We start from the raw sequence: 12,140 nt of genomic DNA, 5'->3' as shown, positions 1-12,140 counted from the left end.
AATGGGAGAGACGCAGAGTGCCTCCCTGAGAGTAAAAAGTTAATGAGTGAGAACTGCCTGGCGTGCACTAGGTACTCAAAACAATCTTGGCTGTTATCAGGTTATTGTTAACAGCAACTGTGCCTTTACTCCACGCTCTCCCATGGACAGTAATCGGGCAGTCTCCATCACACTTTTCATCAATATCTGCTTTGATCCAGCACTTAAATTGATAGACATTTATCTCACAAACTCCCAGTCCGTATGTCAAACAATTGATATTTTTGTTTGTCTTGAGTTCCACACTATGTGCTTGTATTTTACTTTCAGTTCTGTGTTACTAAGAATATATAGATTTAGCATTATGTCATTTGGTGGATTGACCCTGTTTTCATTTTGAAATGTACCATTTATCCTCACTTTTTTTTGGCGTGGGTGGGAGGTGGGGCTGTAACTGTTTGGCTTAGTTCCCTGACCAGGTATTGAACCCACGTCCCCTGCATCGGCAGGTGGATTCCTAACCACTGGACCACCAGGGAAGTCCTATTTTTAGTTTTTTTAAGGAACCTCCATTCTGTTCTCCATGGCAGCTGCACCAGTTTACATTCCCACCGACAGTGTAGGAGGGTTCCCTTTCTTTCATGCTCCTTCCAACATTTATTATTCGTAGACTCTTTGATGAAGGCCATTCTGAGTATCTTTGATTTGCATTTCTCTTAACCAGCAATGTGGAGCATCTTTCCATGTGCCTGATGGCCACCCGTGCCTTCTTTGGAGAAATGTTCTGCACTGCTGACTGTGCCTCTAGGCAAAATCCAGCAACCACCAGGCTCACGGACGTGTTTCCTTCTTCTGGGACAACTTGTCATGATCTTTTCCTATCGTCCTGTGTCTGAAAAGGTAGACTGAATATTCAGTGCAGTTTTGTTTTTTAATTATATAATAAATGAGGGTAGATCTAGTGTCTGTTACCCACCGTGACCAGAAGTGGAAATCTGTATATACACAGTCTATTTGAACATCCTCAAATAGTGAGTGGCTTGAGAAGCATTGTGTTATAATACTGGATTCATAAACACCATTTCATGAATGACGGCTATTTGTTTTCCTTAGATGTCTGGCTTCTATGGTGCAGAGTTTGTTTCTTACAGGCAGTCACTAAATGGATATTGTCCAGCCAGAATGTTTTTGGGTGTCGTGGACCATTCTGCCTGGAAAAGAGTTTGGGACTTTCAACCTACCCATTTCAGGTAGGAATGGAATGGATGGAAAAATTGATAACTAAAGTGGGGCCACTTCTTTTTTTCTAAAAACACATTTATTTACTGATTGGGCTGCGTCAGCCCTTAGTCAGCACGTGGGATCTCCTGTCACAGCATGAGCACCCTCTGGGGTGTGTGCGGGCCCCAGCAGTCTCCGAGCCGGGCTGAGTTGCTCTGACATGTGGACTCTTAGTTCCCCGACCAGGGACTGAACCCGTGTCCCCTGCATTTCAAGGTGGATCCTTAACCCCTGGACCACCAGGGAAGTTCCGTGACCATTCCGTTATCTGGCTTTCCGCCCTTTAAACATTCAGTGCTTCCTACCATAGAGAATGAACGACAGGCTATATCAGACTTATATGGTGCGGCATGCAAATGCAGACTGCATTTTATTTACAAATTAACAGATTTTTTTTTTTAAGGATAGTTTTATGACTATATGTGTTTTTTACTTTCATACTGGCTTCCAAACCAAATTTCCACTTAAGATGCAACTTCACAACTGTACTGCTATAATTTGTGGGCAGTAAACTCACCCAAAGCTACGGATACTTCTCCTTTCTGCTACCCTATATGGACATGCGGTGCAGGGCAGTGCAAGCCGCTCAGTCGTGTCTGACTCTTTTTCCATGGAATTCTCCAGGCCAGAATACTGGAGTGGGGAGCCTTTCCCTTCTCCAGGAGATCTTCCCAACCCAGGGATCGAACGCAGGTCTCCCGAATTGCAGGCGGATTCTTTATCAGCTGAGCCACCAGGGAAGCCCTATACAGGCTGAGAATAGATATTCCTATTGATTAACTGTCTGATCAATCAACAGTAATATCTATTCTCAGTCTCAGCTCCTGGAGAACAAAGGTTTTATTTTAAAAACTGAAACTTTGAATCAAGTTGTAGAACTTTTTTTAAGTGTTATAACTTTTGACTGAGCATTTTCACTTCTGAGATTTCATTCTGCAGAGTCAGGGCACAAGTGAGGCTTGTTTTATATATGGAGATATATTTTGCAGCATTGCTGCAACTGTGAAAAACTGGAAACAAACTCAATGTCCATTAGTAGAAATGAAATACATTGATGTATATTCATGCAAAGAAAAATGATGAGGTTAAAAAAAAGAATGAAGTAGAAAGTCTATAGAGGAACACAGAAAGTTATCTAGAGCAGCGCTAACTTTCTGTGATGATAAAAATGTTCTCTGTCTGCCCTGTATAGTAGCCACTCAACACACATAGCACTTGAAATGTGGCAATTGTAACTGAAGAACTGAAGGTTTAATTTTATTTAATTATGTATTTATTTAAGCTTGAATACCCACATAAGGTATGGATGTGAGAGTTGGACCATCAAGAAAGACTGAGCACTAAAGAATTGATGTTTTTGAACTGGGGTGCTGGAGAAGACTCTTGACAGTCCCTTGGACTGCAAAGAGATCAAAGCAGTCAATCCTAAAGGAAATCAACCCTGAATATTCATTGGAAGGACTGATACTGAAGCTGAAGCTCCAATACTTTGGCAATCTGATGCGAAGAGCTGACTCATTGGAGAAGACCCTGATGCTGGGAAAGATTGAGGGCAAAAGGAGAAGAGGGTGGCAGAGGATGAGACGGTTAGATAGCATCACTGACTCAATGGACATGAGTTTGAGCAAACTCCGGCAGATAGTGAAGGACAGGAAAGCCTGGTGTGCTGCAGTCCACAGGGTCGCCAAGAGTCGGACGTGATTTAGTGACTGAACAACAACGGTACCCACATGAGGCTCACGGTACTGTACTGAGCAGCACACGTCTAGAATGCATTGTTCTATAATGTATTGTTTAGAGAAAAAAGCTGGTGGAAAAATAGTAAGAAGGGAATAATTCCCTTAAAAGGTAATCAATAACATGTGTTAATTTATCCATTACAAGAAGTCTAATGGAAAATACACCAAATTCGTAATAGTGCCTTTCTCTGAGACATGTTGTAGACTTTCACTTTAATACCATATATTCATACCATATTTGAATTTTCAAGTGATGAAAAGAATTTATTTTGAATTTAAAAAATAAGTACATCCCATAAAGTAAAACCAAATTCTGAAATTTCAAATCCCATCGAGTTGAATGAACAGGTAACATGATTAGAGGACAAATCCGAGTAATTATCAGAATCTCATGTACCCTGAGGAAGAGGATGGGGCTGGCAACTGTGAAGCCACTCAGGCGGGGCTGGCCTGGGGCTCTTGGTAGGTGGATTTAGAAAGCAGTTTTTATGCCTAATGAAGAAGCAGAGCAGAACTGCACTGCTCTGCCGCTCTGGCGGGTTGAAAGCCTCGGCAGTGCGCCCCTTACCCCAGTGCTCCCCACAACGAATGGCGTCGACTTGCTGCGCAACAGACAGAGACAAAAGCAGAGAATGACCCAGACCCGCCGCTGCCGGGAACTCAGCATCCAACTGAAACCTCGTCTTTGTTGGTACCAATAAGCAACCAGGTTTTGTTTGTTTGTTTTGTAAAGAACACTCTAAATAAAGGAAGGAGGCCCATACTTCCTTTTTCCTTATAACTGCCAACCCCTTTCCCTCCCAAAGTCTAATATCTGGTATCTGTGGATCAACACTGAGGATGGGCCACAGAGCACTGAGGGAGGGACAGAAATCTGTTTTGCCTTCAGGGTGATGCGATTAAGTAGATTGATCCTACCTGGCTTAGAGTTGGAGGGAGACTAACAAGGATCTAAAGGCACTCAGTGGTGAAGAATCTGCCTGCCAATACAGGAGACAAATTTCAGAATCTGGTTTTATTTTATGGGATTTGTTTACTTTTTAAATTCAAAATAAATTCTTATCATCATTTGAAAATTCAAATATGGTATGAATATATGATATAAAAGTGAAAGTCTACAACATGCCTCAGAGAAAGGCACTGTTACGAGTTTGGTGTATTTTCCATTATACTTCTTTTAATGGATAAATTAACTTATGTTATTTATTACCTTTAAGGGGTTTGATCTCTGGGTCAGGAAGATCCCCTGGAAGAGGAAATGGCAACCTACTCCAGTATTCTTGCCTGGGAAATCCCATGGACAGAGGAGCCTGGTGGGCTTATAGTCCATGGGGTTGCAAAAGAGTTGGGTATAGGTTAGCGACTAAACAACAACAACAACAAAGACACTTGATTTGGGAAATTTTCCTTAAGTTTAAAAGTATTCTCCATGATAACTCTGGCATAGGAGTCCCAGGGAGGGCTCTGATTGGCTCAGTGTGATCCCTCATTCATCTCTGAACCAATCAAAGAGGCAGTGTTGGTAGCCAGAGTGGAATAGAGATCTCTGATTGGCTGATCCATGGGCAGGGGCAGGGTGGAATTACATAATAAGGCACCTTGATCTGCAGGATCCTGTGGAGTGCAGACAAACTTTCCTGAAGGAGGTAGGACAATCTTGCTGGGAAGATGAGAGCAATCTACGGTACAACTGCAGGGCCACCATTCTCATAGAATCACACAGACATACATATCCCTCTTCCTTGCGTGAAATGTCCATAATGTTGCCTCTGCTAATTAGTGTTAATGTAGTAAAACAGACTTACTCAACCCTAAGAGTGGCATCGCAACATCCAAGGGGCTGCATCTGTCTCCATTTCAGCATCTCTGGGTGCTGTGCCTTCCTCTGCTTCAGTCTGAATGTGACTTTTTGGCAGGTGATAGCCTATGGTCAAATGATAAATTTTCCTTCAAATCACCTTCTCCAATTACGTATGTCCACACATCGTACAAAGGTTGGGTGTACACACATGGAGGCACAGCCGCACACGAGTCCAGCCACTCTACAGCTCTTTACTGAGCCCCCTTCGTGTACCAGGTCCTCCTCCTTTTAGTTCTTTTCTTGATTTTTAAAGTTTATTGATTTTGTGCTGCACTGCACTTCGTGGCGGCACTGAGGATCTCCGTTGCTGGGAGCTGGCTTCTCTCCAGCTGTGATGCGTGGGCTTAGTTGCCCCACACGGCATGTGGGGTCTTGACTCCTCGACCAGGGATGGAAGCTGCGCTCCCTGCGGTGGAAGCACAGAGTGTTAACTGCTGGGCCACCAGCGAAGTTCTGAGCGCATCCCTTTTTAAGATGAAGGACGACTTTCCCGAAGCCCCTGGCAGCTTCCACTCTCCCGTCTGCTGGACTGGAATGATCTCAAGCCTGTAACTGTGGCCGTCACCCTCCAGGACACACAGGTCACCGTGAACTGTGCCCGGCTCTGTCCGCTCCGTGGGGATGGGGCCACCTGGAAAGAAGTGGGCCTGGCAGTGGTGATACAGGCCTCAGTTTCCTCGTGTGCATAAGAAAGGGTTCAAACAAGACCAGGTGCTGCCAATTGTTGTTCAGTCACTAAGTCGTGGCTGACTCTTCTCAACCCCGTGGAGCACTCCAGTCTTCCCTGTCCTAAGTCGTGTCTGACTCTTCTCAACCCCGTGGACCACTCCAGTCTTCCCTGTCCTATCGCCTGACGCTCACTCACGTTCAGGTCTATTGAGTCGATGATGCCATCCAACCGTCTCATCCTCTGTCGTCCCCTTTTCCTCCTGCCTTCGATCTTTCCCAGCATCAGGGTCTTTTCCAGTGAGTTGGCTCTTCGCATCAGGTGGACAAAGTATTGGAGCTTCAGCTTCAGCATCAGTCCTTCCAATGAATATTGAGGGTTGATTTCCTTTAGGATGGACTGGTTTGATCTCCTTGCTGTCCAAGGGACTCTCAAAAGTCTTCTCCAGCACCACGATTCGAAAGCATCAATTCTTTGGCGCTCAGCCTTCTTGATGGTCCAGCTCTCACATCCATACATGACTACTGGAAAAACCATAGCTGTGACTATGTGGATTTTTGTTGCCAAAGTGATGTCTCTGCTTTTTAATACACTGTCTCGGTTTGTCATAGCTTTCCTACTGCTTCCAAAATTGAGGCCTTTAAGCACCCTCCTTGTCTTATCTGTGAATCACACAATTATTTACTTAGCATTTTCCTTTAAGTCTTCTTGATTTTGACTCACTTTTTTACATTCAACCTCATCCTGGCAAATGATGTTTGTAAAATGGTCTTACTGGCTTGTTACATTTTCTGTAAAAGCCACTGAAATATACACATAATTTTTGAAATGAAAAGTGTCTGTTGGCATAACACCTGAAATACCTCATGTGTACCACCTTTGGGATGTATACCGTCACTTAGGAAATAAATAGATTCTAGGATTCCTTTCAGAAGACTGTATTCTCCCGTGACTTTTTTTTTGGCTGTGCTGCACAGCATGTGGGATTTTAGTTCCTCAACCACGGATGGAACCCAGGCCCTCAGCAGTGAGACTGCGGATTCCTAACCACTGGATTGAAGAACATGAGTTTGAGCAAACTCCAGGAGATGGGGAAGGACAGGGAAGCCTGGCGTGCTGCAGTCCACGGAGTCATAAACTCATATATAACTAAGCGATTGAACAGCACAACCAGTGGATCATCAGAGAATTCCCCTGTGACTTATTATTAATGGCAAAAACAGGAAAAAGGGAAAAACCCAGAAAACAAAAAGCAATGCTGTGGGGAGGTCGATGAGATGAAAACAAAACAAGATTTTTTTTTAAAGCCACTAAAGATGCACGGTGGTATCTTGGATTAGACTCTGGAGCAGAAACAGGGTAACAGTCAGTGGAAAAACTGATGAAATCATAATAAAATCTGGAGTTTAGTTAATAGTATTTTATCAATGTTAATTTCTCAGTTTTGACAAGGGTACTGTGATATGTGGGCCTCCCCTGATGGCTCAGAGAGTAAAGAATCTGCCTGCAATGCAGGAGACACAGGAGATATGGGTTCAAGTCCTGGGTTGGGAAGATCATCTGGAGGAGGGCAAGGCAACTCACTCCAGTATTCTTGGCCTGGGAAATCCCACAAACAGAGGGGCCTGGTGGGCTGCAGTCCAAAGGGTTGCAAAGAGTGGGACATGACTGAGCGACTAACACAAACCATGATATGTTAGGTGTGAAAATTAGGGGAACCTAGGTAAAGAGATCAGAATAAACTGTGGAAAATTCTGAAAGAGATGGGAATACCAGACCACCTGACCTGCCTCTTGAGAAACCTATATGCAGGTCAGGAAGCAACAGTTAGAACTGGACATGGAACAACAGACTGGTTCAAATAGGAAAAGGAGTATGTCAAGGCTGTATATTGTCACCCTGCTTATTTAACTTATATGCAGAGTACATCATGAGAAACGCTGGGCTGGAAGAAGCACAAGCTGGAATCAAGATTGCCGGGAGAACTATCAATAACCTCAGGTATGCAGATGATACCACCCTTATGGCAGAAAGTGAAGAGGAACTGAAGAGCCTCTTGATGAAAGTGAAAGAGTAGTGAAAAAGTTGGCTTAAAGCTCAACATTCAGAAAACTAAGATCATGGCTTCTGGTCCCATCACTTCATGGGAAATAGATGGGGAAACAGTGGAAACACTGTCAGACTTGATTTTTTTGGGCTCCAAAATCACTGCAGATGGTGACTGCAGCCATGAAATTAAAAGACGCTTACTCCTTGGAAGAAAAGTTATGACCAACCTAGACAGCATATTAAAAAGCAGAGACATTACTTTACCAACAAAGGTCTGTCTAGTCAAGGCTATGGTTTTTCCAGTGGTCATGTATGGATGTGAGAATTGGACTGTGAAGAAAGCTGAGGGCCGAAGAATTGATGCTTTTGAACTGTGGTGCTGGAGAAGACTCTTGAGAGTCCCTTGGACTGCAAGGAGATCAAACCAGTCCATCCTAAAGGAGATCAGCCTGGATGTTCTTTGGAAGGACTGATGCTAAAGCTGAAACCGCAATACTTTGGCCACCTCACACGAAGAGTTGACTCATTGGAAAAGACCCTGATGCTGGGAGGGATTGGGGGCAGGAGGAGAAGGGGACGACAGAGGATGAGATGGCTGGATGGCATCACTGACTCGATGGACGTGAGTCTCAGTGAACTCCGGGAGTTGATGATGGACAGGGAGGCCTGGCATGCAGCGATTCATGGGGTCACAAAGAGTCGGACACGACTGAGCAACTGAACTGAACTGAACTGAGGTAATAAGAGCATGTAGGAACTCTTAATATCATCTTCACAATTTTTCTGTAAAATTAAAATGATCCCAAAATGAGAAATTTATTTGAAAAGGATAGGTCCAGCAGTTGGAACAATCTCATCTCTCTGCTTTGAAGTTTCTATTGTTGTCATTAACAGCAGCCATTAAAGTGACGACATTAATTGCCGTACAAAGCAGGAGTAAATGGTAAGCTTAGGTGGTCCCAAACAGAAGATATGTGCATGTGCTTAGTTGATCAGTCATTTGTGACCCCATGGACTGTAGCCCGCCAGGCGCCTCTGTCAATGGGATTCTCCAGGCAAGAGTACTGGAGTGGGTTGCCATGCCCTTCTCCAGGGGATATTCCTGACCCAGGGATCGAACCCAGGTCTCCCGCGTTCCAGGAGGATTCTTTACTGTCTGAGCCACCAGAGAAGCCCAAGAATACTGAAGTGGATAGCCAATCCCTTCTCCAGGGGATCTTCCTGACCCAGGAATTGAACCAGGGTCTTCTGCATTGCAGGCAGATTTTTTTTTTAAAACCAGCTGAGCTACCAGGGAAGCCCCAAACAGAAGATAGAGATTCTCAAATTCAAAAGAGGTGATTTTGATTCCCACCCCCTCCCCAGTGCCCCCCACCACACACACACACACACACACACACACACACACACACTCAGCTGTGCAGTGAGAAATGTTCCTTCAGGTACCCTTAGCGTCCAGGCCTGCATCTAGAGCCCTCCAACCCAGGATGCTCACGTTAACCCATCCATGCATATGGATGGGAGGCGGCGGGCAGAGTCTACTTGTGTTTCCAGAAACATGAAGGGGAGTACTTCCCAAGGAGAGGATGTCGTCTCTTTGAAATTGGACCCTTTAAAAGTTGGGCTGCTGGACATTAATAAGGAAGAATGGAAAGTGCAGATCAATAAGACTTGCTGAACTAAAACACACATTAGCATAGAGTATTCCCCACAAGCAAGATTAATGCCTTTTTAAACCAAACCAGAGCAGAGAGGTATATCTTTTAGGCTAATTGCCACTAGAGATTGCAGAGAGAAAGGAAGACGGGCTTGGGGGTGGAGTGGGGGGATGGGAGGGGGAGGGCGGGTAGTAGACAAAACCCAATTGCAGAGCTCCAAAGAGCTGGAGCGAAATGAAACAACCCCTCAAGTTATACAGAGAATTTAACCCGCACTAGGCTTGGGCTTATTATTTTAGGCGTGCATTTGAAATTTAAATATGTTCTGGGGACAAAGGCTTTTTGCAGCACGGCTGGGTGTTTGCCCAATTGGAGTCCTGCAAGTTTATTAACAGGAGCACATGATCAAACACAGCCTAACAAGTGGAGGGTTCTCTTCACTTGTACAGCCACGCCGAAAAGCCTTCTGTGGAATTCCAACCCTTCACCCCACATACCCCGTGTCTAGGACTGTATTTACTCAGCCACTCTCCCTTCCTTTTAAATTTTATTTGCAATTAGCAGTTACTCATTGCAAAGCCACTTTGGAAGATTTTAATATCCTTGTATAGGGTTTTTAAGAACTGCAATATTGATAGTTTTGCTGGTGTGATATTTTAGTCTTAAAAATATGAAATTAAAAAACATGAAATCAGAAGAATTGGTGCCTTGAAACATTCCCAGGGGCATAGATATTTCGAATCAAATGTGTACTTGTTTAAAAAACTTGCTGGCACTTCCCTGGTGGCCCAGGGGTTGGGACCCATCCAGTATAGGGGGCCCGGGTTTGATCCCTGGTCAGGGAACTAGATCTCACACGCCGTAACTAAGACCCAGTGCAGCCAAATAAATAAGTATTTAAAAAAAAATAACGCTGTTGGAAAAACGGTGCTGATAGATTTGCTCAATGCAGGGTTGCCACAAACCTTCAATTTGTAAAAAAAAAAAAAAAAAAAAATGCTGTATCTCCCAAACACAATAAAGTGAAGTGTGATACGACAAGACTCGGTCTGCTTGCGTTTATAGCTCGCTGAGGAAGAGTCTTAATAATTGGAAGTTGTGGTTGATTTAGATTTTTCTCGTACTGTGATTAGTGAGACTCAGCTGTTTCCCCTAGAGCTGGTTTGGACTTGGAACAGAGTGGAGTAGGGGCTGATGGGAGGGAGACCCAGGAAAACGGGAGGAGCGTGGTGGAAAGAGAGAAAGGGAGAGCGGGGTGCCTCACCCAGCTCCTGGGGCCTGGAAACCCCTGCCCCGGGCTAGTCTCTCAGCTCTGCCTCTTTCCCTCCAGGATGGATCCAGTCTCCATTTCCTAAGATAACTTTTTGTCATCATGACCTTCCCCATTGATCCTGCCTGGGAAGACTCAGACCAGCCTCTCCGCAGAAGCCTGATCCCTGACTATGGTGCTCTCTTGGGTGGGACGACAGCTAAGGAGAAGGCGCAGAAGGCAAAGTTAATGATATTTCACTTTAGAGAAAATACGGCTGTGAATTAAGACAGATACTATTGTAGGAGAGGTGGGAGAAGGAAATGGCGACCTACTCCAGTGTTCTTGCCTGGGAAATCCCAGGACGGAGGAGCCTGAGGGCCACAGTCCATGGGAGGTGGGGGGTGTCACAAAGAGTCAGACACGACTCAGCAGCTAAACCACAAAACTGAGAGGACAGAGACGTGGAGAGTTTGTCACTTCCATATAGATCACGGGCTTTATTTTGTGGTTTGGGGGAATATTTGATTTGACTATACAAAACCACTTTTTTGCTGTTGTACTATTTAATATTTATAGATCATTGCAGACAGAAAAGATCACTTAAAAGCTGTTTACTGTGTGCCTGTTTGCTTTGCACTCAGATTTGAAAATAAAAAATAAACAAGGTATCATTCCAGCTTCCTAAAAAAAGAATAATAATATTGTAGGAGAGGCAAAACTTTTCCTCTACTTTTAGGGTCTCTGACTAAGCCTGAGAATTAAGCTGACACAGGACAGATGAACAGGGAAAAGTGTGCACAGCTGAGCTCTGCACTACACGGGGCCCACTGCGTGGGTCCACTCAGGTGCGCATCTTTTTCACTAAATACATACTGCACGACCCACGCTTGGCTGAATCCACAGATGTGGAACCACAGGAAGAGAGGGCTGACTGTAATGTTACCTCTGGTTTTGAATCACCCAGGGGTTGGCACCCCTAATTCCTGCATTGTTCAAGGGTCAACTGCCAATTTTATTTAGTACTTTAATAATTTTATGACGTGGACATGGGAGCCCTTCAGGAACGTGAAGATCCAGAAGGCAGCTGGGGAGGGGGGCTGGGAAGGAGACTCCAGATGGAGGGGCATCCCGTATGCTTACAGCTGATGCTCACTGTACAGCCGAAACGGCTGAGTGAGTCACACACACACAGCAGAAACTATCACAGCGTTGCGAAGCAATTTTACTCCAAATAAAAATACATTTAAAAAGGGATATATCGAACCAAAGAAGCAAGCAAGCAGTTGGGCCTAAGTGCTTATATGCTCAGTCTAATAGATTGTGGAAAAGTAAACTCTATAGGGACGCTACAGGCAGATGAGAGCTTCTCGACAAAGTTTGTGCAAAGCCTTGGGCATCCCCTGGTGGTCCAGGGCTTAGGACTCGGTGCTTTTGCTGCCAGGGACCAGGTTCAATCCCTGGTTGGGGTACTAAGATCCTGCAAGCCTCGTGGCAAAACAATAAAATCAAAAAACATATGCAGAACCTTCTGGTTCTTCTTGGGCTCAAAGCAGCCCCCACCCCCAGGACTCCTGTGACTCGAATGTTCTCCTCCTCCAGGTGTGGGGGAGCATCTTTCCTGGGGGAGTTCATCTCCAGCTTTCAGGAAGATCAG

The 12,140-nt window shown here is 44.7% G+C and overlaps 1 long non-coding RNA gene across 1 annotated transcript; it reads left to right on the top strand.

Annotated features, from left to right (window-relative positions):
* The first annotated feature begins 683 nt into the window (after window positions 1-683).
* LOC147359980 (uncharacterized) lies at window positions 684-11,147 on the top strand. Its single transcript, XR_015138873.1, has 2 exons — window positions 684-1,229; window positions 10,565-11,147. It is a non-coding gene; the product is annotated as an uncharacterized LOC147359980 (long non-coding RNA).
* Window positions 11,148-12,140: the final 993 nt, after the last annotated feature.

This window comes from Bos grunniens, chromosome 13 (assembly GCF_055505025.1).
Source record: "Bos grunniens cultivar Pamir isolate PY7600 chromosome 13, Bosgru_T2T1.0, whole genome shotgun sequence".
In the NCBI taxonomy this organism is placed as follows: Eukaryota; Metazoa; Chordata; class Mammalia; order Artiodactyla; family Bovidae; genus Bos; species Bos grunniens.
The sequence above is the reverse complement of the archived record's forward strand: the minus strand, read 5'-3'. Positions and strand labels throughout refer to the sequence as shown.